The 22,047-nt window shown below is 34.2% G+C and overlaps 1 long non-coding RNA gene across 1 annotated transcript in view; it reads left to right on the forward strand.

Moving 5' to 3' along the window:
• LOC141585527 (uncharacterized) overlaps window positions 1–22,047 on the forward strand; it is a 478,638-nt gene that overhangs the window by 401,942 nt on the left and 54,649 nt on the right. Inside the window, exon 2 of the long non-coding RNA XR_012519075.1 lies at window positions 3,756–3,839. This is a non-coding gene — a long non-coding RNA (uncharacterized LOC141585527). The remainder of the gene's footprint in view (window positions 1–3,755; window positions 3,840–22,047) is intronic.

Genomic DNA, 22,047 nt, shown 5'->3' on the forward strand with positions numbered 1-22,047 from the left:
TCGTATCTGGAACCTGCAAATATATTATGTTACATAGCAAAGAAGTCTTTGCAGAGTACATAAAAGTTACGGACCTTAAAATAGGTAGATTATCCTAGATTATTCTGGATAACCTAGTAACATGGAGTCTTCAAAAGGGAGAATTTTCTCCTGGCTAAACCCAGAGAGATTCAGGGGAAAAAAGAGGCAGAGAGATTCAAAGCATAGGAAAGATTCAACATGCAATGGCTAGTTTTAAAACGGAGGTTGCCAAGGACTTCAGTCTTACAACCACAAAGAACTGAATTCTGCCAACAATTTGAATAAGCTTAGAAGTGGATATTTTCCCACAGCCTCCAGAAAGCAACACACAGCCCTGCCAACATCTTGGTTTTACCCTTGAAACATTAGGCTGACTCTGCCTGGATTTCTGAGCCACATAACTATCAGCTAATAAACAGGTTTGGTTTTCAAGCTGATTTGTTACACAGAAATGGAAAACTAGTACAATAAAAGTATGAGCAGAATGTGTACAGCAGGTTCTGGGCCTACAAAGAACCACCTTTTAGTCTAGGTACAACAGTGGGTATGAGGGACAACTTCAAGTTATAAGACATATATAGAAGAAGACTTTTATTATTATTTTGTGAAAAATGGGAAACTACTGAAGAATTTAAGAAAGAGAAGGAATGAGATCAGAAGTTAGTGAAATAAAACTATGTTGTCCATGAGTCAGATAGCTATGCAGATTTTTTAGAAAATAATTTTGAGTCATTGCATTTATTTTCTATGTAAGAGAAATATGCATAGAGTATGCAAAGAGAAGTAAGAAATCAGGAAGTAAGGAATGATGAAAGAAAGAAGAGCTGGCATGTTTCTAACTTGGTCTCAGTAAATGATAAGGTGGTTAAGTAGGGCAGAAAATGCAGACATGTATTTTTATTACTAAGAGCATAGTCTGTGTGGTAAACGGTAGCTAGATATCAGCTCACTCTGTGCCCCAGTGGTCTTATCTGAAAGTGAGTATTGTAATGCCTAATTTGTAAGGTTGTCACAGGATTAAATTAGATGATAAATACGAATTTTTAAAGATTATTGTATAATTAGATGAGGTGATTTGTGCAAATCTTGTATCAATGTGCTGGGGAGCACTACGTTAAGATAAAATCATCTTTATTTCAACAATTTCTCCAGCTAATTAGAGGCAAAAAGCATGGCTAGAACTAGCTCTCCCGACATGTGATCACAGCTGTTCCCCACATAGAATTCCTGCCTCCAGAAGAGGATGGATTAACTGTCTTTTTTCCTGAAATAGATAACTTTTCTTAAAATAGATTCTCCATTTCAAGAGTTATCTCAGTCTGGAAGCTATTTTTTCTTACTGAAAATCTTAGGGTGCTTGCTAAAAAAAGGGATGACAAATTGTTTTTCAGAGAGGAATAACTCAATAATATTATCTCTTAACTAACTTCTTTGAACTTCTCAAATTCTCCATCCACTAGCACATTTGCATCATGTCCCATAACATTGCTTAAAGTATGTTTTCCAAATATCTTTCCCTAATGAACTGTTTTTCAAGTTCAAATGATGGAGTTGTTACCACTAGAGAAGTTAGACCTAGAATTGCAGCTGGAGTGTCGAGAGGAAGCAGATTCACAAAGACACATAGCTCTGACTACTGGGAATAGTGAAAGTGCTATTTTTCAAAAGGAAAAAACATTTGCAGTGTGAACGTTGAGACACATATTAAAAATACTTCCAACTCATTGTTGAACTATTTTAAACAATTAAATTATTTTCAAGATGTTAGTCATGGATTTCATTTCTTAAAATACAAATGTGGAAAGGGAATAACACTGCTTATTTTAAGATAATGAGATAATGCAGGGATGAGTGGCACATTAATCTCTTGGTTATTGGCACTTTAAAAAATGCCAGAAGGATGCTCAGAGTTTTATAAATGTAAACTTTCTTAACTAGCTGTAGAAGAGTTCCCAGGGATATAATATTTTCCAACATAAGAAATTCAATTTTGGTTGCATTTGCTTGTCTATTTTTATTGTATTTATTTATTCATAACTTGGCTTGTTCAAAAACTAATTCAAGATGTTTTATAAAGATATATATCTTTGAGCAGAATAAAAACACGGGGAAAAAAGTGAAAAAGTTGTAATAAACGGTGAAATGTAGACAGTAAGGTAGAACCAGCTGATAGCAACTATGTTGCTGATAACTACAAAGCTTACATACTTGTTGAAGGTGTCACACAGTTGAATCTAAACATTGCTCAGGGAAAGCACAGATATTTCCTTGTTTTAAGACCATAGGGAAGTGTTATTCTCTGGTTTACCATAAAAAGAACACTGTGTGGAATCAACGCCCATCCCCAGAAACATCCACATGTAAAACCTGACTATAATTTGCGAAGCACTGTTTTTTTGATTTTCCTAAATATGGGTAGTTGGCATGGTATCCATTCACATTTTGAAAAACATAATTTCTTCAATGGTTTGATGTAATACTGTCTATATTACCTAGGGATTTATTGCAGTAGAATTGGAAGAATGGATTGGTATGCTTTTATCAGCCTCATCTTACTTAAAATCTCTTCTTCAGATAAGCTTTTTAAAGGTCTTGCACAGTGAGCAGTTCAATATTACGCTCACAGAGAGGTTCCTAAAATGTAGCTCCTCTGTGCCTGCTTCAAATTATATAAGCCAGGGAAAGGATGGACCTGCTTTTAAGAGACAAAGCAAAGTGTGTTATAATTGTATTATTAAATTTACTGTAGAGAGTTGCTTTAATGATTCATAATTCAATTTATTTATCGAAAACATTTATTAAGGCTCTATTAGCTTCATGACAGTTTTTCTGGAGGTCACAGTGATTATAAAATAACCATAGTTTCAGATCTCAAAATTTTTAGTTTTGGAAAAAAATCGTATACAGGATACATTGTACAAGGAACCACTTGATGAGTTCAAAAAGGAAGGATGGGTTTGTCAAAGATAAGTTGAATGTAAATGCATGGATTTCTGTGTGTTCTCTCTTCTGTTCCATTGGTCAATGTGACTGTTTTTATGCCAGAACCATGCTTCTTTGGTTACTATAGCTTTGTAGCAAATTTCGAAGTCAGGTACTGTGATGCTTCCAGATTTGTTCTTTTTGCTTTGAGCAGTCTGACTGCTTTGCTTGCTCAGGGTCTTTTTGGTTTCATTTATTTATTTATTGATTGATTGATTGATAGCAGGTGCGTTCTATCTGTAAATTGCTTCAGGAAATATTGCCGTTAAAAAAATATTAATTCTTCTAATTCTTCCAATCCATGAACATGAAATATCTTTCCATTTTCTTGTTGTCCTCTTTAGTTTCTCTCATCAGTGTTTGTGATCTCCCGTGTATAGATCTTTCACTTATTTGGGTAATTGATTCCTCAGTATTTTATATTTTTTGTAGCTATTACAAATTAGATTGCTTTCTTAATTTAGTTTACCATTTATTCATTGTTAGCATATATAAATATTACCAGTTTTTGTATGTTGGTTTTGTATCCTGCAACTTTACTGAATTCATTTATCAGTTTTAACAGTTGTTTGGTGGAATCTAGATATAAAATATAAAATCATGTACAATCTACTACCACCAAGGCTAATTTGACTTCTTCCTTTCCAATCTGGAAGTCCTTTATTTCTTTCTCTTGCCTAATTGTTCTAGTCAGGGTTTCCAGTATTATATTGAATAAACATGGTAAAAGTGGAAATCATTGTGTTTTTCAGGTTTGGGAGAAACAGACTTCAATTTACACCATTCAATCAATCCTTAGCTGTGGATTTGTCATATATGACCTTCATCGTTTTGAGGTATGTATTCTTCTATATCCTGTTTGATGAGGGTTTTTCTTTTTTTCTTCTTTGAGATGGAGTCTTGCTCTGTCGCCAGGTTGGATCTCTGTTGCAGTGGCAGGATCTCTGCTCACTGCAACCTCCACCTCCGGGTTCAAGTGATTCTTCTGCCTCAGCTTCTCGAGTAGCTGGGACTACAGGTGTGTGTCACCACGCCCAGCTAATTTTTGTATTTTTAGTAGAGATGGGGTTTCATTATGTTGGCCAGGATGGTCTCAATCTCTTGACCTTGTGATCCACCCGCCTCATCCTCCCAAAGTGCTGGGATTACAGGCATGAGACACTGTGCCCGGTCGATTTTTTTTCTTTTTCTTTTTCATTAAGGTAAGTCAAATTTTATTGAGTGGTCTTTCAGCATCTATTAAAATAATTTCATGGTTTTTGGACTTGGTTCTGTGGTTTTCTTTGTTTTTAAATTATACTTTAAGTTCTTGGATACATGTACAGCATGTGCAGGTTTGTTAAATAGGAATACACATGCTACGGTGGTTTGCTGCACCTGCCAACTCGTCATCTACATGGTATTTCTCCTAATGCTATCCTTCCTTTTGCCCCCAACACCACCCAACAGGCCCTGGTGTGTGATGGTCCCCTCCCTGTGTCCATGTGTTCTTATTGTTCAACTCCCACTTGTGAGTGAGAATATATGGTGTTTGGTTTTCTGTTCCTGTGTTAGTTTGCTGAGAATGATGGTTTCCAGCTTCATCTATATCCCTGCAAAGGACATAAACTCATCCATTTTTATGGCTGCATAGTATTCCATGGTGTATATATGCCACATTTTCTTTATCCAGTTTATCACTGATGGGCATTTGGGTTAATTTCAAGTCTTTGCTATTATGAATAGTGCTGCAATAAATATATGTGTTCATGTGTTCTTATAGTAGAATGATTTATAATCCTTTGGGTATATACCCAGTACTGGGTTGCTGGGTCAAATGGTATTTCTAGTTCTAGATCCTTGAAGTCGTCACACCATCTTCCACAATGGTTGAACTTATTTATACTTTCACCAACAGTATAAAAGTGTTCCTATTTTTCCACATCCTCTCCAGCATCTGTTGTTTCCTGACTTTTTAATGATCACCATTCTAACTGGCATGAGATGGCATTGTGGTTTTCATTTGCATTCCTCTAATGACCAGTAATAATGAACATTTTTCATAGGTTTGTTGGTCACATAAATGTCTTCTTTTGAGAAGTATCTGTTCATACCTTTTGCCCACTTCTTGATGGGATTGTTTGTTTGTTTGTTTTCTTGTACATTTTTTAAAGTTTTTTGTAGATTCTGGATATTAGCCCTTTGTCAGATGAATAGATTGCAAAAATTTTCTCCCATTCTGTAGGTTGCCTGTTCACTCTGATGATAGTTTATTTTGCTGTGCAGAAGCTCTTTAGTTTAATTAGATCTCATTTGTCAATTTTGGCTTTTGCTGCCATTGCTTTTGGTGATTTTGTCATGAAATCTTTGCCCACACCTATGTCCTGAATGATATTACCTAGGTTTTCTTCTAGGTTTTTTTTTTTATGGTGTTAGGTCTTATTTTTAAGTCTTTAATCCATCTTTAGTTAATTTTTGTATAAGGTATAAGGAAGGGGTCCAGTTTCAGTTTTCTGAATATGGGCAGCCAGTTTTCCCAACATCATTTATCAAATAGGGAATCCTTTCCCCATTGCTTGTTTTTGTCCGGTTTTTCAAAGATCGAATGGTTGCAGACATGTGGTGTTATTACAGAGGCCTCTGTTCTGTTCCATTGGTTTATATATTTGTTTTGATACCAGTACCATGCTGTTTTGGTTACTGTAGCCTTGTAGTATAGTTTGAAGCCAGGTAGCGTGATGCCTGAAGCTTTGTTCTTTTTGCTTAGTATTGTCTTGGTTATACTGGCTCTTTTTTGGTTCCATATGAAATTCCATGTACTTTTTTTCCAATTTGGTGAAGAAAATCAATGATAGCTTGATGGGGATAGCATTGAATCTATAAATTACTTTGGGCAGTAATAGCATTTTCACAATATTGATTCTTCCTGTCCAAGAGCATGGAATGTTTTTCCATTTGTTGTGTCCTCTCTTATTTCCTTGAGCAATGGTTTGTAGTTCTCCTTGAAGAGGTCGTTTTTCTTAAAGATGTATCATAAGCTGTTTTACTTTTATTTCCGTTTTTATAGATTTAGGGGTTGCAAGTGCAGTTTTGTCATGTGCGTATATTGCATAGTGGTGAAGTCAGGGCTTTTGGTATACCCAAAACCCAAATAGTGAACACTGTATTCAACAGGCAATTCTTTAATCCTCAGCCGCCTCCCCACACATACACCCACATTTTGGAATCTCCAATGTCTATTATTTTAAACTGTATGTCCATGGGTACTATTGTTTAGCTCCACTTACAGGTGAGAACATGCTTTATTTAACTTACTGTTTCTGAGTTATTTCACTTAGGATAATTGTCTCCAGTTCCATCCATGTGGCTGCAAAAAAAGAAAAAAAAAAAGATATAATTTCATTATTTTTCATTTTTTCTAATTGCTGAGTAGTATTCCATGGTTGTGTGTGTGTGTGTGTCCATGCTCATATGTGTGTGCATACGTGCATTTTTTAAATCAAATTCTCCATTGATGAGCACTTAGGTTTTTTTCCATGACTTGGCTGTTATGAATAGTGCTACAATAAACATATGAACACAGACATCTTTCTTACATAATTATTTGTTTTTCTTTGATATGTACCCAGTAGTGGGAATACTGACTCAAATGATAGTTTCGTTTTTAGTTCTTTAAGAAATCTCCTTACTGATTTCCAAAGAGGTTGTACATTCTCAGTTATTTTAATGTGATACATTGTGTTTACCGACTTGTATTATACTGAACCAATTTTGCATCTTTAAGATGAATCCCCGTTCATTATGGTAAATAATCTTCTTAGTTTGTTATTGAATTCAGTTTGCTAGTATTTTGTTGGGAATCTTTGCATTTATATTTATCAGATACTGGCTTGTAGCGTTGTTTTTGTTTGTTGTTTGGTTTTTGTTTTTATTTTTGTATTCTTGTCTGGTTTTAGTATTAGGGTAATGCTGGCCTTGCAGAATGAGTTTGAAAGTATTTTCTTTTCTTCAATTTTTTTTGAGGAATTTGAGTAGAGTTGGTATTAGTTCTGCCCTAAATGTTTGGAAGAATTCAGCAGTGAAGCCATCAAGCTCTGGGCTGGGCTTTTCTTAGATAATGGACTTTTTAATTATTGCTTCGATCTTATTACCCATTATTGATTCATTGAGGTATGCTATTTCTTCCTGGTTCAATCTTGGTAGATTGTATGTGTCCAGGAATTTAACTGTTTCTTCTAGGTTTTTCAGTTTGCTGAAATATAGTTGTGCAGTGAGGAAAAGACAGTCTCTTCAATAAATTGTGCTGGAAAAGCTGGATAACTGTATGGAGAAGAATGAAACTACACTATGATATTTTGCAAAAAAAAAAAATCAAAATGAATTAAATATTTAATTCTTTAATTTCAGGCCTCAAAAGTACAGGTAACAAAAACAAAAATAGACAAATGGAATTACATTACATTAAAAAGCTTCTGCAAGCAAAACAACAACAACAACAACAACAACAAAACAAAAACAAAAACAAAAACAAAACCCAACAAAGTAAAGAGATAATCCACAGAATGGGAGAAAACATTTGCAAACTACCCATTTGACAAGGGATTAATAACCAAGATATATAAAGAGCCCAAATAATTCATCAGGAAAAAAATCATATAATCCAATATAAAAATGGGAAAAGTATCTAAATAGACATTTCTCAAAAGAAGACATACAAACAACCAAAAGGTATATGAAAAAGTATTCAATGTCACTAATCATCAGAGAAATACAAATTCAAACTACAGTGAGATATTAACTCACCCAGTTAAAATGGCTTTTATCAAAAATATTGGTAATAGTTGATGCTGGGGAAAATGTGAAAAAAGGGAGCCCCTGTACACTGTTGGTGGGAATATAAATTAATATAGCCATCATGGAGAACAGTATGGAAATTCCTTTAAGAAACTAAAAATAGAACCACTATATGATCCAGCAATTCTGTACTGGGTACATTTCAAAAGAAAGAAGATGAATATATAAAAAATGCATCTGGACTATTTTGTTTATTGAAGCACTATTCACAAAAGCTACAATATGAAATTAACCTAAGTTCCAGTCAGTAGATAAATAGATAAATTAAATGTGGCATTTATATTATATTCAATGATATATTATTTGGCCATAAAAATGATGAAATCCTGTCATTTGCAGCAACATAAATGGAACTGGAGGGCATTATGTTAAGTGAAATAAGCCTAGCACAGAAAGACAAATATTACATGTTCTCACTCATAGGTGAGAGTTAAAAAACATGGAACACAGGAAGACAGAGAGTAGATTAGTTATGAGAAGCCAAGAAGAATAGGGAAGAGAAGAGATGAATTAATTGGTTGATTAATTGGTAAAAACATAGAGTTTGATAGAAGAAATAAGACCTAGTGTTACATAGTTTAGTAGTGTGACTACAGTTTACAATAGTCTGTTGTATATCTCAAAATAGCTAAAAAGAGAGGACTTTGAATGATTCTAACACAAAGACAAATATTTAAGGTGACGAATATCCCAAGTACACTGATTTGGGATCTTTACAAATTATATGAATGTATTAGAATATCACATTGAAACTATGTACATCTATTATGCATCAATATTTTAAAAATAAATATGTAAATGAAGAATGAATAAGTTGCTTCATAAGTTCAAGGAACATTAAAAAGCACAAGGCATATGTATATTTAGGGGCCAGAGAAAGATAATCTATAGAAGAAGACAGACTAAAAGCAGAAAAAGAATAAAATCCAAAAGATTTTGATTATTTAGATTACAGGGCATGAAAACGTTCGAGGAATATGCTGACTCATCTGACTCATAAAGCTCTAAAGAGGTAGAGGAGAGTAAAATGTAAGGAACCTCCATTGACTGTGATAAGAGATTCACTAGATGTCTAGCAATGTAATAACTAACAAGAGAGAAATATTTGCCATTTTGAAATAACACTTTTCTATTACTCAAAAATTAATTATTTTTTGTCAAAGGCATTTAATAAAATTCAGTCTGTTGGAAGTATATTTGTAGTTCCTAACATGTGAACTCCAATTATCTGCTAAAAGAGAGCTAGAAAATTATTTCAGATTTAATTTGGAATTGTCTGCAGTGCTACAGAGCATCACATAAGCATTGTCCTTCCTTGCTGACTTTTGATGCTTTCTTTGTAAATCATAGTTCCCAACTTACATGCTCAGCACATAGGGATTCTGTAGATAGTATTCAGGTATGTCATGAGACAAGAATACCTCCTTAAATCTCTGCCACCATATTGAGGTTGGATCCAGAATAAAGAAAACATGATTCATAATAATCAGCTATTGCTGCACTTCTGCAACATTGGGTGTATGGCCAAAGAGAAGCTGTACTATTCTACCACTATTTCAGCAGCTGGCAGCATAGTCCTACAACCCATTTAGACATAAGTATCATGAAACTGCTTGGGTGAGTTCATGATTCTCATGTCCAAGGTCCCTGGTTCTCAGCCAGAAAGGAATAGGTATATTGACTTTCAACTATGAAAATAAGTTGATCTAATGTCTCCAAAATTCCTTTGAACATTCTTTAGAATAGTATGCCACAATTTATTTTCATTGCATTGAATTCTTTTAAGGCGTTCTGTCAATGTTATTTAAGTGCTCTGTGTGTGTGTGTGCACAATCATTCTCTGTGTATCCTTATGTTCTATGTGGATATGTATTCTACGTATATATGCATTCTATATAAAATATATTCTATATTCTTTGTGTATATTCTAAATATATAATTATTCAATATAGAATATTAGAATCTAAATACATAGACTATTCTAATATATTCTATAAAATAATGAATATAAAAGAATTTAAAGATAAATTGAAAAAATCAAGGAAACACATCACAAAAAATAGTAAGCAAATTTATTCATTCTACCTATGAACAATTAAGTTGCAGAAACTTATTATGAGGTCATAGTCCAATGTTTTTAATGCCTCAAAGTTATCTGATGTATATAGATGCAATGAAAAGAGGAGGATACTGGGAAGTACAATTGATTTTTCATGGAATTCTTTTATATTATATTATTTTATTTTATTTTATTTTATTTTAAGTTCTGGATTGCATGTGCAGAACGTGCAGGTTTGTTACATAGATATACGTGTGTTATTGTGGTTTGCTCCTCCTATCTACCTGTCTTCTAGGTTTTAAGCCCTTTGTGCGTTAGCTATTTGTCGATACTTCCATAGAATCTTCTGCAGGTGGCCAGGTGCGGTGGCTTATGCCTGTAATCCCAGCACTTTGGGAGGCTGAGGCAGGTGGATCACAAGGGCAAGAGATCGAGAACATCTTGGCCAACATGGTGAAACCCTGTCTCTACTAAAAATACAAAAATTAGTTGGTTATGGTGGCGTGCACCTGTAGTCCCAGGTACTCAGTAGGCTGAGGCAGGAGAATTGTTTGAACTTGGGAGGCGGAGGTTGCAGTGAGCTGAGATCGCGCCACTGCACTTCAGCCTGGTGCCTGGTGACACAACAAGACTCTGTCTAAAAAAAAAAAAAAAAAAAAAAAAAAAAAAAAAAAAAAAAAAAGAATCTTCTGCGGGTACACTAACCTCTGAATGAATTTGAAGCAGTTATATCAACTGAACAGATTTTCTGAAAGGAAGATGAACATTTAAAAAAATAAAGATGATTAACTTTTATATTAATTTAAAGATATTTCAATAAAATTTATTTTTAGAGCAGTTTTAGGTCTACAGAGAAATCGAGCAGAATGTATAGAGAGTTCCCAAAAACCCTCTCTTCCCTGACCCCACACACAGTTTTCTGTATCAATAACATCTTGCTTTAGTGGTACATTTGTACAAGTGATGAACCAATATGGATACATTGTTGTAAACTGAAGTTCATGGTTTACATTACATTCACTCTTTGCGTTATTCAGTTCTATGGGTTTTTCTAAATTTCACAATGTCACTTATACACCATTATAGTATCATACAGAACAGTTTTACCGTCATAAAATTCCCCTGTGCCGGACCGATCTTTATTTCCTCATCTAATTCCCTAGCAACCGCTGATCTTTTTATTTTCTCTGTAGTTTTGCATTTTTCCGAATAATTGGAATCATACAATATGTAACCTTATCAGACTGTCTTCTTTTACATAGCAACATGCAATTAATGTCCTCCCACATACGTTTGTGGCTTCATGGCTCACTTCTTTTTATTGCAGACTAATATTCTATCGTAGGGTTGTACCACAGCTTATTTATCTATTCAACAACTGAAGGGCATTTAGTTGCTTTCAAGTTCTGGCAATTATAAATAAAGCTGCTATAAACATCTATGTACGGTTTTTATGCGGACGTTAAGTTTGCAGCTCATTTCACAATGACTGTGCTTGTTGGATTATGTGGTAAGACTTTTTTTTTTTTTTGGCCTATATAGATTACAATCAGGGAAAAATATAGTCTATTTTGCCTCTGAAAATTTTGTTCAAAAAACCCAATATGTTCCCTACATGTGTTAATAAGTCAGTGCAACATCAAGAGAGGTATAGCCACCAGTATGTGTTCTGCAAGAATACAGAACACTTGGCCAGTGTCACAGTAAGAAATGCAGCAAAACCCGTGTCTTTTGGAGGCTAAAGACGTGGAAGAACAGATTGTGAATGTACACAGAACTTGCTTGTATTCTCCAGAAAATTCAAATCCCTTACACACCATAATCATTAAAATGCCATAGCAAGCACATTTAACCTCTAAAAGGTGATGATGGTGTTGCCTTCCTGACATTTGGTGAAAATACATTAACAGCTTTTCAACATATTCCACTTTTACGATTCTGACAAAGAAAATGAAACTCTAGGGTACTGTATGTTGAATATTCTTTAACTATTCTAAACTAGCAGCTGCTGCTTTCTCCACATTTCAGTTCTCAACATGGATTCTTTGGATTAAAGCCATTGTATCTTTCCCATCAAAATAAGGGTTAATTTTAAACTCATTTTCCCATTCTCCAAGACCTTGGAATAAAAGAAATACCAACCCATTATCTATCCTAAAATGAGGTAGTAGTTTATGGGTCTGAAGAAGAAACAATCTGTAGAAGGAACAATGTAGGACTTAACTGGATTTGATTTACATTAAACTGATCCTCTCTGAGGACTCTTACAATGCTTCTGTTAGTCTGCCTATCAAAGCATTTAGAAATAATACTAAATGTCCCCCACGTCAGAGTTAATATTTAAATGTTCAATATTAAGTGTAAAGCTTTACGTATAAAATTTTTGTAGATTTAAACATATTCACTTTCTAAAAATAAAACTATTATTTATTAAATGTTTTAGCTAAATTGTAAATGTAAATGTAATAAGAAAACATTTATTAAATTTTGCAGAAAAAATATGGAGAGAAAAGTTTATGAGACGTGGAGTGTACGATATTGTCTTAATTTTACCTTCATATTAGGTTCATGGTTTAGTATGTTTTACTTCTAATTACAAATGATTTGTGCTCAATACTTAAAAATAAGACAGTATATTTGTCTTGAATCTCATCATAATCTAATTATTTCTCAAATGTTTCTAAGTGGTATTTTTCTTTTTTTTTTACTCTGTGTATGCTTTTAAGTTTCTCTTATGATCTTTTAAACAATGGGGGAAATCGTATTTCATTACATTTTTCTGCATGATTCCTTTTGTGTTGTCCTTTGGAAATTCATAGTACACAGATGTTGGAACTTCCAGATATAACTTTTATGTGCCTACATCTTTGCTGTCATGTTTTTAATTTATTTTTCTTTTACACTTCATTCAGAGATGACACTGGCTTAGATGACACTCAAGACTCCTATGTCCCTCATTCTCTAGCTTTCTTTTTTTTTCCCCACTAAACCTGTTTAATTTTTTTATTTTAATGGTTCCATTTTTGTAAGATTACTAATAGTTTCCTTTTCAGGCATGCAATATTCCCCTACTGTGTTATTGCACTATGCATATGCAGTAAGCCACCTTTTAAATATGCTGTTGCTGCATAAATGCTTGCTCTTGGGGTTATTTCTTGTATTTACCTAGATGCCCTCTTTTCATAGCATTGGCCTTGTGATTTTCATAATTAACCCCAGCTACTTGCTCATATTTGCATTTTGGAATTTCTGATCCATTTTTAGATGCTGGATCTGATGACAGTGACTTGTTTTTGGAGATTTTTGGTGCAGTATAGGAGTTAGTGGGGTGGGAAGATGCATGGGACTCTGCCCTGTCTCTCATAGTTTAACACTTCTAGCTTTCATCAGAGCTCAAGATCCCTATGTCTCACAGGTGAACTCAAGTTGGGGGTGTCCAGCAAGTCCATCTTTTCTGGAATGTTGCCACACATAAAACCACCTAGAGCCTTTGTTTCTTGAATTCACTCACATTCTGAGTGAATCATACTTTGAACAGTGGTTTCCTGCTCATGGTTTCAGATCAGATCTTTTTCAGTTATTTCTCCAAAGGTATAAGCCGGGTATGCTTAAATTCCTTAGAATAGCAGGCCTGCTATTGTACTTTTTTTTTCCTGTTAACCAGCTTTATTACAGATTTAAACTTTTGTAAAATATATTTTCTGTCATTTCTTATGGTTTTATGTGAAAAATAAGTAGACACATGTCTCAGTTGGCTCTCTTGATTCAATTTCCACTTTATTCTCTAAAGAAACTCTCATGTCAAATTAAAATGCAATTATTTTCTTATCTTGATAATACCCTGTAATTTCTCTAATGCAGTGTCAGAGGAATGATGAAAGCATATGGGTATTGCATCTCCTAAAACAGCTGTAAACCAAAGGGAACAGAGTTGCATATGTCAAGGATTTAACATTGATACATTTTGCGCCATCTTGAACTCCACTAGGAAGCGTCATCCTTCCTGGATGAGTTTCTTGGGACCAGCCATTTCAATTAACTTGTTTCTATTACCAAGCCATTTGAACAAGCACAGGCTTAGCTGCCCTGCATGATGGCATAAAGAACAGGTTAAATGATATAAATAAATCTTCCTGTCTAGCTGAAGTCTTTGCGTGTATTCACACACGTATCTAGACACATATTAACATCCTTTTAAGACTAGACACACTACACACACATTCCTTTGAGACAACTCCAGTATTATCTACTATGGAAGGCTATTTCTGCTCTCTCTAGAATTTGATATGTGCCATTTTACTGTGCTCCCAGCCACTTTATTTTCTCAATGTCTGTGGTTCACATAAACCTGGAATGTAATTTTTTCCTTGATCTTCACTATCCCCTCACCTTCCACGGAATCTGAGCACTCTGATGACAAGAGAAAAGGGGATTCTTTATTCATCTTTAGATTTTAAAAATGGTTTGCAATGATCTGTCTCATACTAAATATTATGGGCTCAACAAATATGCATTTAAGATCGATACACTCTTACACACAAATACACACAGACTTGGGTATTCACATGTAACATCAACTGTATATCAAATGAATGAAATTGTGATAGTGAACGCTTCTCTTTTGCTTAACTTACTTGACCATATGTATACTCAAAACTGTTTCTGGGTATGGTGAGTGCAAGGGCTCCTTGACCTATGATGGGATTACATAACAGTAAATCCATTGTAAGTTTAGAAGATCCTAGGTTCACAGTGTATTTATGACTGGTGATATTCTAAATTTACAATGGGTTTGTCCATGTGTAACCTCACTGTCAGTGAAGAAGTGTACTGAATGTGTGTGATTTTCACACCACTATAAAGTTATCATAAGTTAAACCATTGTAAGTTGGGGACTATCTATACGTATTTATACAACTATGCTTCCCAGATTCTCATACAAAGACACACAGACTTAAGCTATACAGAGTGGTTTATCATAATAATTTAATTAATTTATAATACAAAATTTATATAGTTTCCCCATATAATCATACACTCATATATCAGCTTTTACATTTATTGTATACAATATGTGTACACATATAAATATATACATTTATGTATACATATAATATATGTGTACATATAAATATATACATTTATATGTACACATATTGTATATTTGCCAATTTATAGTATGATTAGAAGTGTGAGGAAAAGAGAAAAGGAGCTCTTCTGATTACTTTACGCTGTGATAAATTGGTGCTGATGACTCAGAAAGTGTGTGTGTTGGGTTGTTTGGATACTTTGCATATTTTGTTTCTTTTCAAAGGTCAGGAATTGACAGAGTAGAAATGTTGTGCGCTAAAAGGATGTGTATTGTAAAGCATGTATTACAGGCATACCTCATTTATTGTGATTCACTTTATTGTACTTTGCAGAAACTACATGTTTTACAAGTGGAAGGTGTGTAGTAATCCTGCAGCCAACAAGTCTGTTAGCACCATATTTTCAAAAACATGTGTTCACTTCTTGTTTCTGTGTCACATTTTGGTAATTTCTTACAATATTTCAAACAATATATATCCGTTATGATGCTCTGTGGTCAGTGATCTTTGATGTTATTATTGCAATTGTTTTGGCACACTACAAATTGTGCTTATATAAGACATCAAACTCAGTAAATGTCGTTTGTGATCTGACTCTCCACTGACTGGCTGATTCCCCATCTTGCTCCTTCTTTTTGGGCCTCCCTATTCCCTGAGACAAAACAATACTGAAATTATGCCAATTAAAAACCCTAATATGCCTCCAAGTATTCAAAAGAAGGGAGGAATCACACTTCTCTCACTTTAAATCAAAAGCTATAAATAATTAAGCTTGATAAAGAAAGCATGTTGAAAGCCAAGCCACTTGCCCCAAGGAGTCAGTCAAATTGCAAAAGCATAGGAAAAGTTTGTAAAGGATATTTTAAAAATTTGCTCTAATCGAGGTAGAATATAGAATGATAAATGGGAAAGATTGGTGTGGGGAAGAGGGGGATGAAGAGATGCTGATTAATGGAAACATACAGTTAGATATAAGGAGTATGTTACAGCATTTTGACAGAGCACTAGGTGACTGTAAGATTTGAAATGTGGCTGGGCGTGGTTGCTCACACCTGTAATTCCAGAACTTTTGGAGGCTGAGGTGGGTGGATCACCTGAGATCAGGTGTTTGAGACCAGCCTAACCAACATGGAGAAACCCCGTCACTACTAAAAATGCAAAATTAGCTGGGCATGGTGGTGCATGCCTATAATCCCAGCTACTCGGGAGGCTGAAGCAGGAGAATCTCATGAACCCAGGGGGTGGAGGTTGCAGTAAGCCAAGACTCCACCATTGCACTCCAGCCCGGGCAACAAAACTCTGTCTAAAACAAAACAAAACAAAACAAAACAAAAAAACCTTGAAATGTTCCCAACACAAATGATAAATGTTTGAGGTGATGAATATCCTAAATACTATGATTTTATCATTATACATTGTATGCACATATCAAAATATCACATGTTCCCCATAAATATGTACAACTAGCATGTATTAATTAAAACATTTTACTCCAGTGAACACACAAATGATAAGGAAATGAAACAACAGCCTTATTACTGATAGAGAGAAAGCTTTAACAGTCTGGACAGATCAAACTAGCTACATTGTTCCCTTAAGCCAAAGCCTAACCCAGAGCAAGGCCCTGACTCTCTTAAATTCTATGAAAACTAAGAGAGGTAAGGGGATTTTTAAAAAATGTTTGAAGCTAGAAGAGGTGGCTGCATAAGGTTTCAGGAAAGGAGCCATCTCTATAACACAAAGTACAAGATGAAACAGCATGTTCTGATATACAAGCTGCAGCAAGTTATCCAGAAAATCTAGCTAAGGTAATTGATGAAGGTGGCTACATTAAGCAGCAGATTTTCAGTGTAGATGAAACAACCTTATTAGCTTCAAAGAACAAGTTGACTTTTTTGTTAGGGACTAATGCAGCTGGCAACTTTAAGTTGAAGCTAATGCTCATTTATCATTCTGAAAATATTATGGCACTTAAGAATTATACAAATTCTACTACGCCTCTGCTCCGTAAGTAGAACCATAAAGCCTAGATTGCAGTACCTTTGTTTATAGCAGGGTTTACTGAAGATTTTAAGCCTACTGTTGAGACCTACTGCTGAAAAAAGATTCCTTTCAAAATATTACTGCTCACTGGCAATGTGTCTGGTAGCTCAAGAGCTTTGATGGAGATATACAAGGAAATTAATGCTGTATTTATGCATGCTAACATATTCTGCAGTCGATAGATGAATTTTGACTTTCAAGTTTTGGTATTTAAAACATTGTTATTAATACATATTGTAAGGCAATTGCTGCTATACATAGTGATTTATTCATGTCTGTGACAGTAACATGGATATAGCTGGAGGCCATTATCCTCAGCTAATTAATGCAGAAACAGAAAACCGAATGTTTCATGCTGTCACTCATAAGTGGGAGATAGGCACTAGGTACACATGGACAGAAAAACAGGACCAATAAACATTGGGGATTCCAAAAGTGGGGAGACCAGGGTTGAAAAACTACCTATCAGGTACTACATTCACTACTTTGGCTACATTAGAAGCTCAAATCTCAGCATCACTCAGTATACCCAGATAACAAAACTGCACATGTATTCCCCTCAATTTATTTTATTTTAAAGATGGTGATATCTCTGATAGATCTGAACAAAGTACACTGAAAATTTTCTGGAAAGAATTTACTATTCTAGATGCCATTAAGAACATTCATGTTTCATGGAAGGAAGTAAAAATATCAATATTAACAGGAGTTTGAAAGAAATTGACTTCAGCCTTCATGGTTACTTTTAAGAGGTGTAAGACTTCAGTGGAAGAAGTAATTATAGATGTGTTGGAAACAGCAAGAGAACTGGAATTAAAAGTGGAGCTTGAGATGTGGAGTGAATTGCTGCAATTTCATTATGAAATTTGAATGGATGAGTTGTTTCTTACAGATAAGCAAAAAAAAAAAAAAAAAATCATTTGGATAGAAACTACTCCTAATGCAGATTCTGTGAACATTGTTGAAATGACAACAAAGGATTTAGAATATTAAATAAACTTAGCTGGTAAATCAGTGGCAGGATTTGAGAGGATTTACTCTAATTTTGAAAGAACTATTGTGGTTAAAATGCTATCTAACAGCATCTCTTGCTACAGAAAAATCTTGCATGAAAGGAAGAGTCAATCAATATGGCAAACTTTATTGTTGTCTTATTTTAAGAAATTGCTACAGCTACCCAATACATCAGCAACCACCACCTTGATCCACTAATTGATCAATCAGCAGCCATCCACATTGAGGTAAGACCCTCCACCAGCAAAAAGATTATGACTCACTGAAATCTTAGAAGATCATTAGCATTTTTAGCAATAAAATATTTTAAATTAATTTATGTACATTTTTTAACACAATGCTTTTCCACTTTTAATATACTATAATATAGTTTAAATATAACTTTTTTTTCTTATGAGACATAGTTTCGCTCTGTCACCCAGGCTGGAGTGCAGTGACTCACTGCAACCTCCATCTCCTGGGTTCACATGATTCTCCTACCTCAGCCCCGTAAGTACCTGGGACCATAAGTGTGTACCATCATGCCTGGGTAATTTTTGTGTTTTTAAAAGAGATAGGGTTTCACTGTGTTGGCAAGGCTGGTCTTGAACTCCTGACCTCAGGTGATCCACCTGCCTCGGCCTCCCAGAGTGCTAGGATTACAGGCATGAGTCACTACACCCTGCCATCAAACATAACTTTTACATGCACAGGGAAACCAAGATATTTGCATGACTTATGATAATCATTTTATTGAAGTGATCTGGAACCAAACCTACAAAATCTCCAAAGCATGCCTGTACGTGTATTTACACATCCTATATGTAGTTCGGTTTATACTTTATCAGTTTTTGTTTTGTTTTAGGCAGAGGAGCTGAGTGATTTATTAAAATAAGTCCAAAAAGGAATCATTTTATGATAATTGCTGATAAGTCTACAAAAATTCAAAATTTTCATATTGACCTAAGAGTTGGGAAACAATGAAAAGAACCAAAAGAAATGGCTCAGGAAACTTGTGCTTCTCCCTTTGGTGTATGCTAGAATCTGCTTCTAGTTATACTCTCAAGACAATGATGGGAGCTAAAGGTCCACCATGAGGACAACAGGCATCTCTTTATAAAGCTATCTCACATAAGGTTCTCACAGTTTTTGTACAAAGAGAAGGCTATTTTACATAGACATGGTTATGGGAGTTAAGGGGGGATTTTGGGATTTCAAATCTTGTCCTTCAGTGACATAACTTTCAAATACAAGATTTATAAACCTAAATTCAATATATATTTAAATTTTAAACATGCAGTATTAAACGTGTAGTCTGATTTTCAGCCACGCCCACACTGTGAATAATGATATAGTTTTGAAGATTCCATAAAAGCACTATAGTTTTCTGACCATGCCTTGAGTTTATTTTTTTTTCACTGTAATTTTATAAGCTCTTTGGTTAACCAGATGTAGCAAATTATCACAAAATCTTTTTAGGCAGCATATTATAACAGTTGAGAATAATCAAACATGGTACTTCAAAACCTGTGTCGATGAACAGTTTATCTCAAGCACATACAAGTGATGGTTTAATTGTTCTGCTACTGCATGTTGTGCACTAGCCTAATATTCCATTATTAGGTTATGGTTTAATTTATCCTGAATCATATCAGCATCTAATCCAAAATCCTACTGTGGAAAGCCTAGTTCCTGCTCCTAAGCAGTGTTTCAGCTAGAGTCATAATTCATAGTATAGGAACAACTTCAGGTATTTCAAATAAAAAATTAATATGTTGAATTCATAACATATTTTTGAATTCATAACATATACTAGAAGAATGAAGATTAAAAAAGTGAGGGAAAAAACAAAACAAAACAAAAGCAGAAAAGGACAAGCATCAAACGTCAGACATTCAGACATAAAACCCCGTCAGTGCTCTCATTCTCATTGTTGTTCATAAAACATCTTTTCCTTGTTTGCTGTGTTCATCAGATGTTAACTGAGACTGCTTCCTTCATTATTATCAACAACTTCCCTCATTAAAAACCAAATGCAGCAATGCTCCAGGTTATTCTAATAGCATTTCCAAGGTAAGGATAAATATTATTTTTAGCTTGTATTACACTCCCTACATTTCATTAGTTGTATCAAAACATTTCTCTCATCAACTTTCTTATGGTTTTCAATTGCCTGCAATGCCAACCAGACTCTTAGGGGACAGGATGTTCTAGATTATCTTTAAAATTGATTTTTATCTGTTTCTTTTTCTGGTGTACTATACGGACTTCTCAGCTGGGCTGAGTTGTTTATATGCTGTTTTTGATATGGCAGCTCTGAGACAGGAGGGCAATGGTTTTCTTAGGTGGGCATAATGTGGATTGTTTCTTATATCTTGATGTTACGTCCAGAAAAAAAAACAAAACAAAACATGATTCTCTGTGTATCAATTTTATATTCTACAATGAAGATATGCTTGAGGTTTTCTCTGTTTCCAAACCTATGCTAGAACAATGCCCTCCCCACTTTAAGCATTGACTTTATAGATGAGGAACTAAAGTGTTTATGTGATTCTGCTGGACAACTTACCTATTTAATGCCAAGATATCATTTTTGGTTTTGATTTTTCCTTGGCCCTTCAAAGACTGATCCCTTCCTTAATCTTCTTTCTTTCATTATAGTTTGCAAAAGGTCACTCAGTAAATAATCAGACTATGAATAATAATGATGTTGATAAAATAACAACTAGTTATGAATCATTACTATGTTTCAGCCCCTGTTTTTAATATGTACTACCATTAATTCCCACAACAACGAAACTTAATAATATGATGGTCTCTAAGAAGTGAGAAACAGAAGGCATAGAAAAGTAATTTTTTTGTGTGTTCCAGGTTTTGCATCTAATAAGCTGTGTTACTTTACTGTCATCTGCTTTTTTTCCCAACATACCCACACACATGTACTCACACAGACACACTCACACACACATACATTTCAGTTAGGATTTGCCAAAACCAAAAAGTTACATGCAAGGCTTTGATGACTATCATAAGTTGGATCTACAGATTCATTAGTAAAAATATTTACTAGGGAAATATAGCATAATAGATGTATATATTATAGAAGGCAAAACAGCCTTCTAAAGAATATTTTAAATTCACATATGCTTAAAAGTTATGTTTATTAAAATGACTTAGCTATTACTCATTAGAAGCATAGAGATATCGTGGTTTATATAAAATTTATTTCTAGCCAATCGACATTACAATAGTTACTTGGAATTAATACACAATATTTCAAAAATATCCCTCATTCACTCAAATTATGGACATATATGTATATATATTTGGATACATTTTGTATTTAAAGTAATATATAAATCAATACATATGCTAATAATGGTAACTTCCTTTGAGATAAATAGCAAATATTGCCACAATAATTTTTGATCTTGCATATTTATGACTGTATCTAACAGTTTTCTCACTGTAAATATAAGATAACTATCCTTCACTGTAAATAAAACCATCCTATGTTACATTTTTCTTCTGGGGGAAAACTAGTATATATTATGCCTTCTGGGAGAAAATTCTCATTTCCAGATAACTAAATAACCTTTAATATTTTGGCATTTCCATCTAGCTAGTTATTATACCTTATGATCTAATTAGCATTTGGTATTTGATATCTCCAGTGACTAACAAGACCATCTAAATTAAAGCATTTTAAATCCTAATGTCATGTTAGAGAATTCTATTAAAATGAAAGAGAAACAGTGGCTTCCTCCATTTCTCAAAGTTTATCTTTGGGTTTGTTGGTTAATGTTTAATTCTCCAATGAAAACTTAATGATCTTGGAATGTCACATTTTGCGAACTCCCGGTTTGCTCCTTTCTGTTTTATCTCTCTACTGAATTATCCAAAGACTTTAAGAGTATGAAAATTTCAGCCTCAATTGTCAGGAAATTTTTTTTAAAAACCTGAATACAATACCCAACACCCAATTTTTAATGTATTCTAAAATCTACTACAATACAGAAGGTAATT

The sequence above is a fragment of the Saimiri boliviensis genome, chromosome 9 (genome assembly GCF_048565385.1).
Source record: "Saimiri boliviensis isolate mSaiBol1 chromosome 9, mSaiBol1.pri, whole genome shotgun sequence".
NCBI lineage: Eukaryota > Metazoa > Chordata > Mammalia > Primates > Cebidae > Saimiri > Saimiri boliviensis.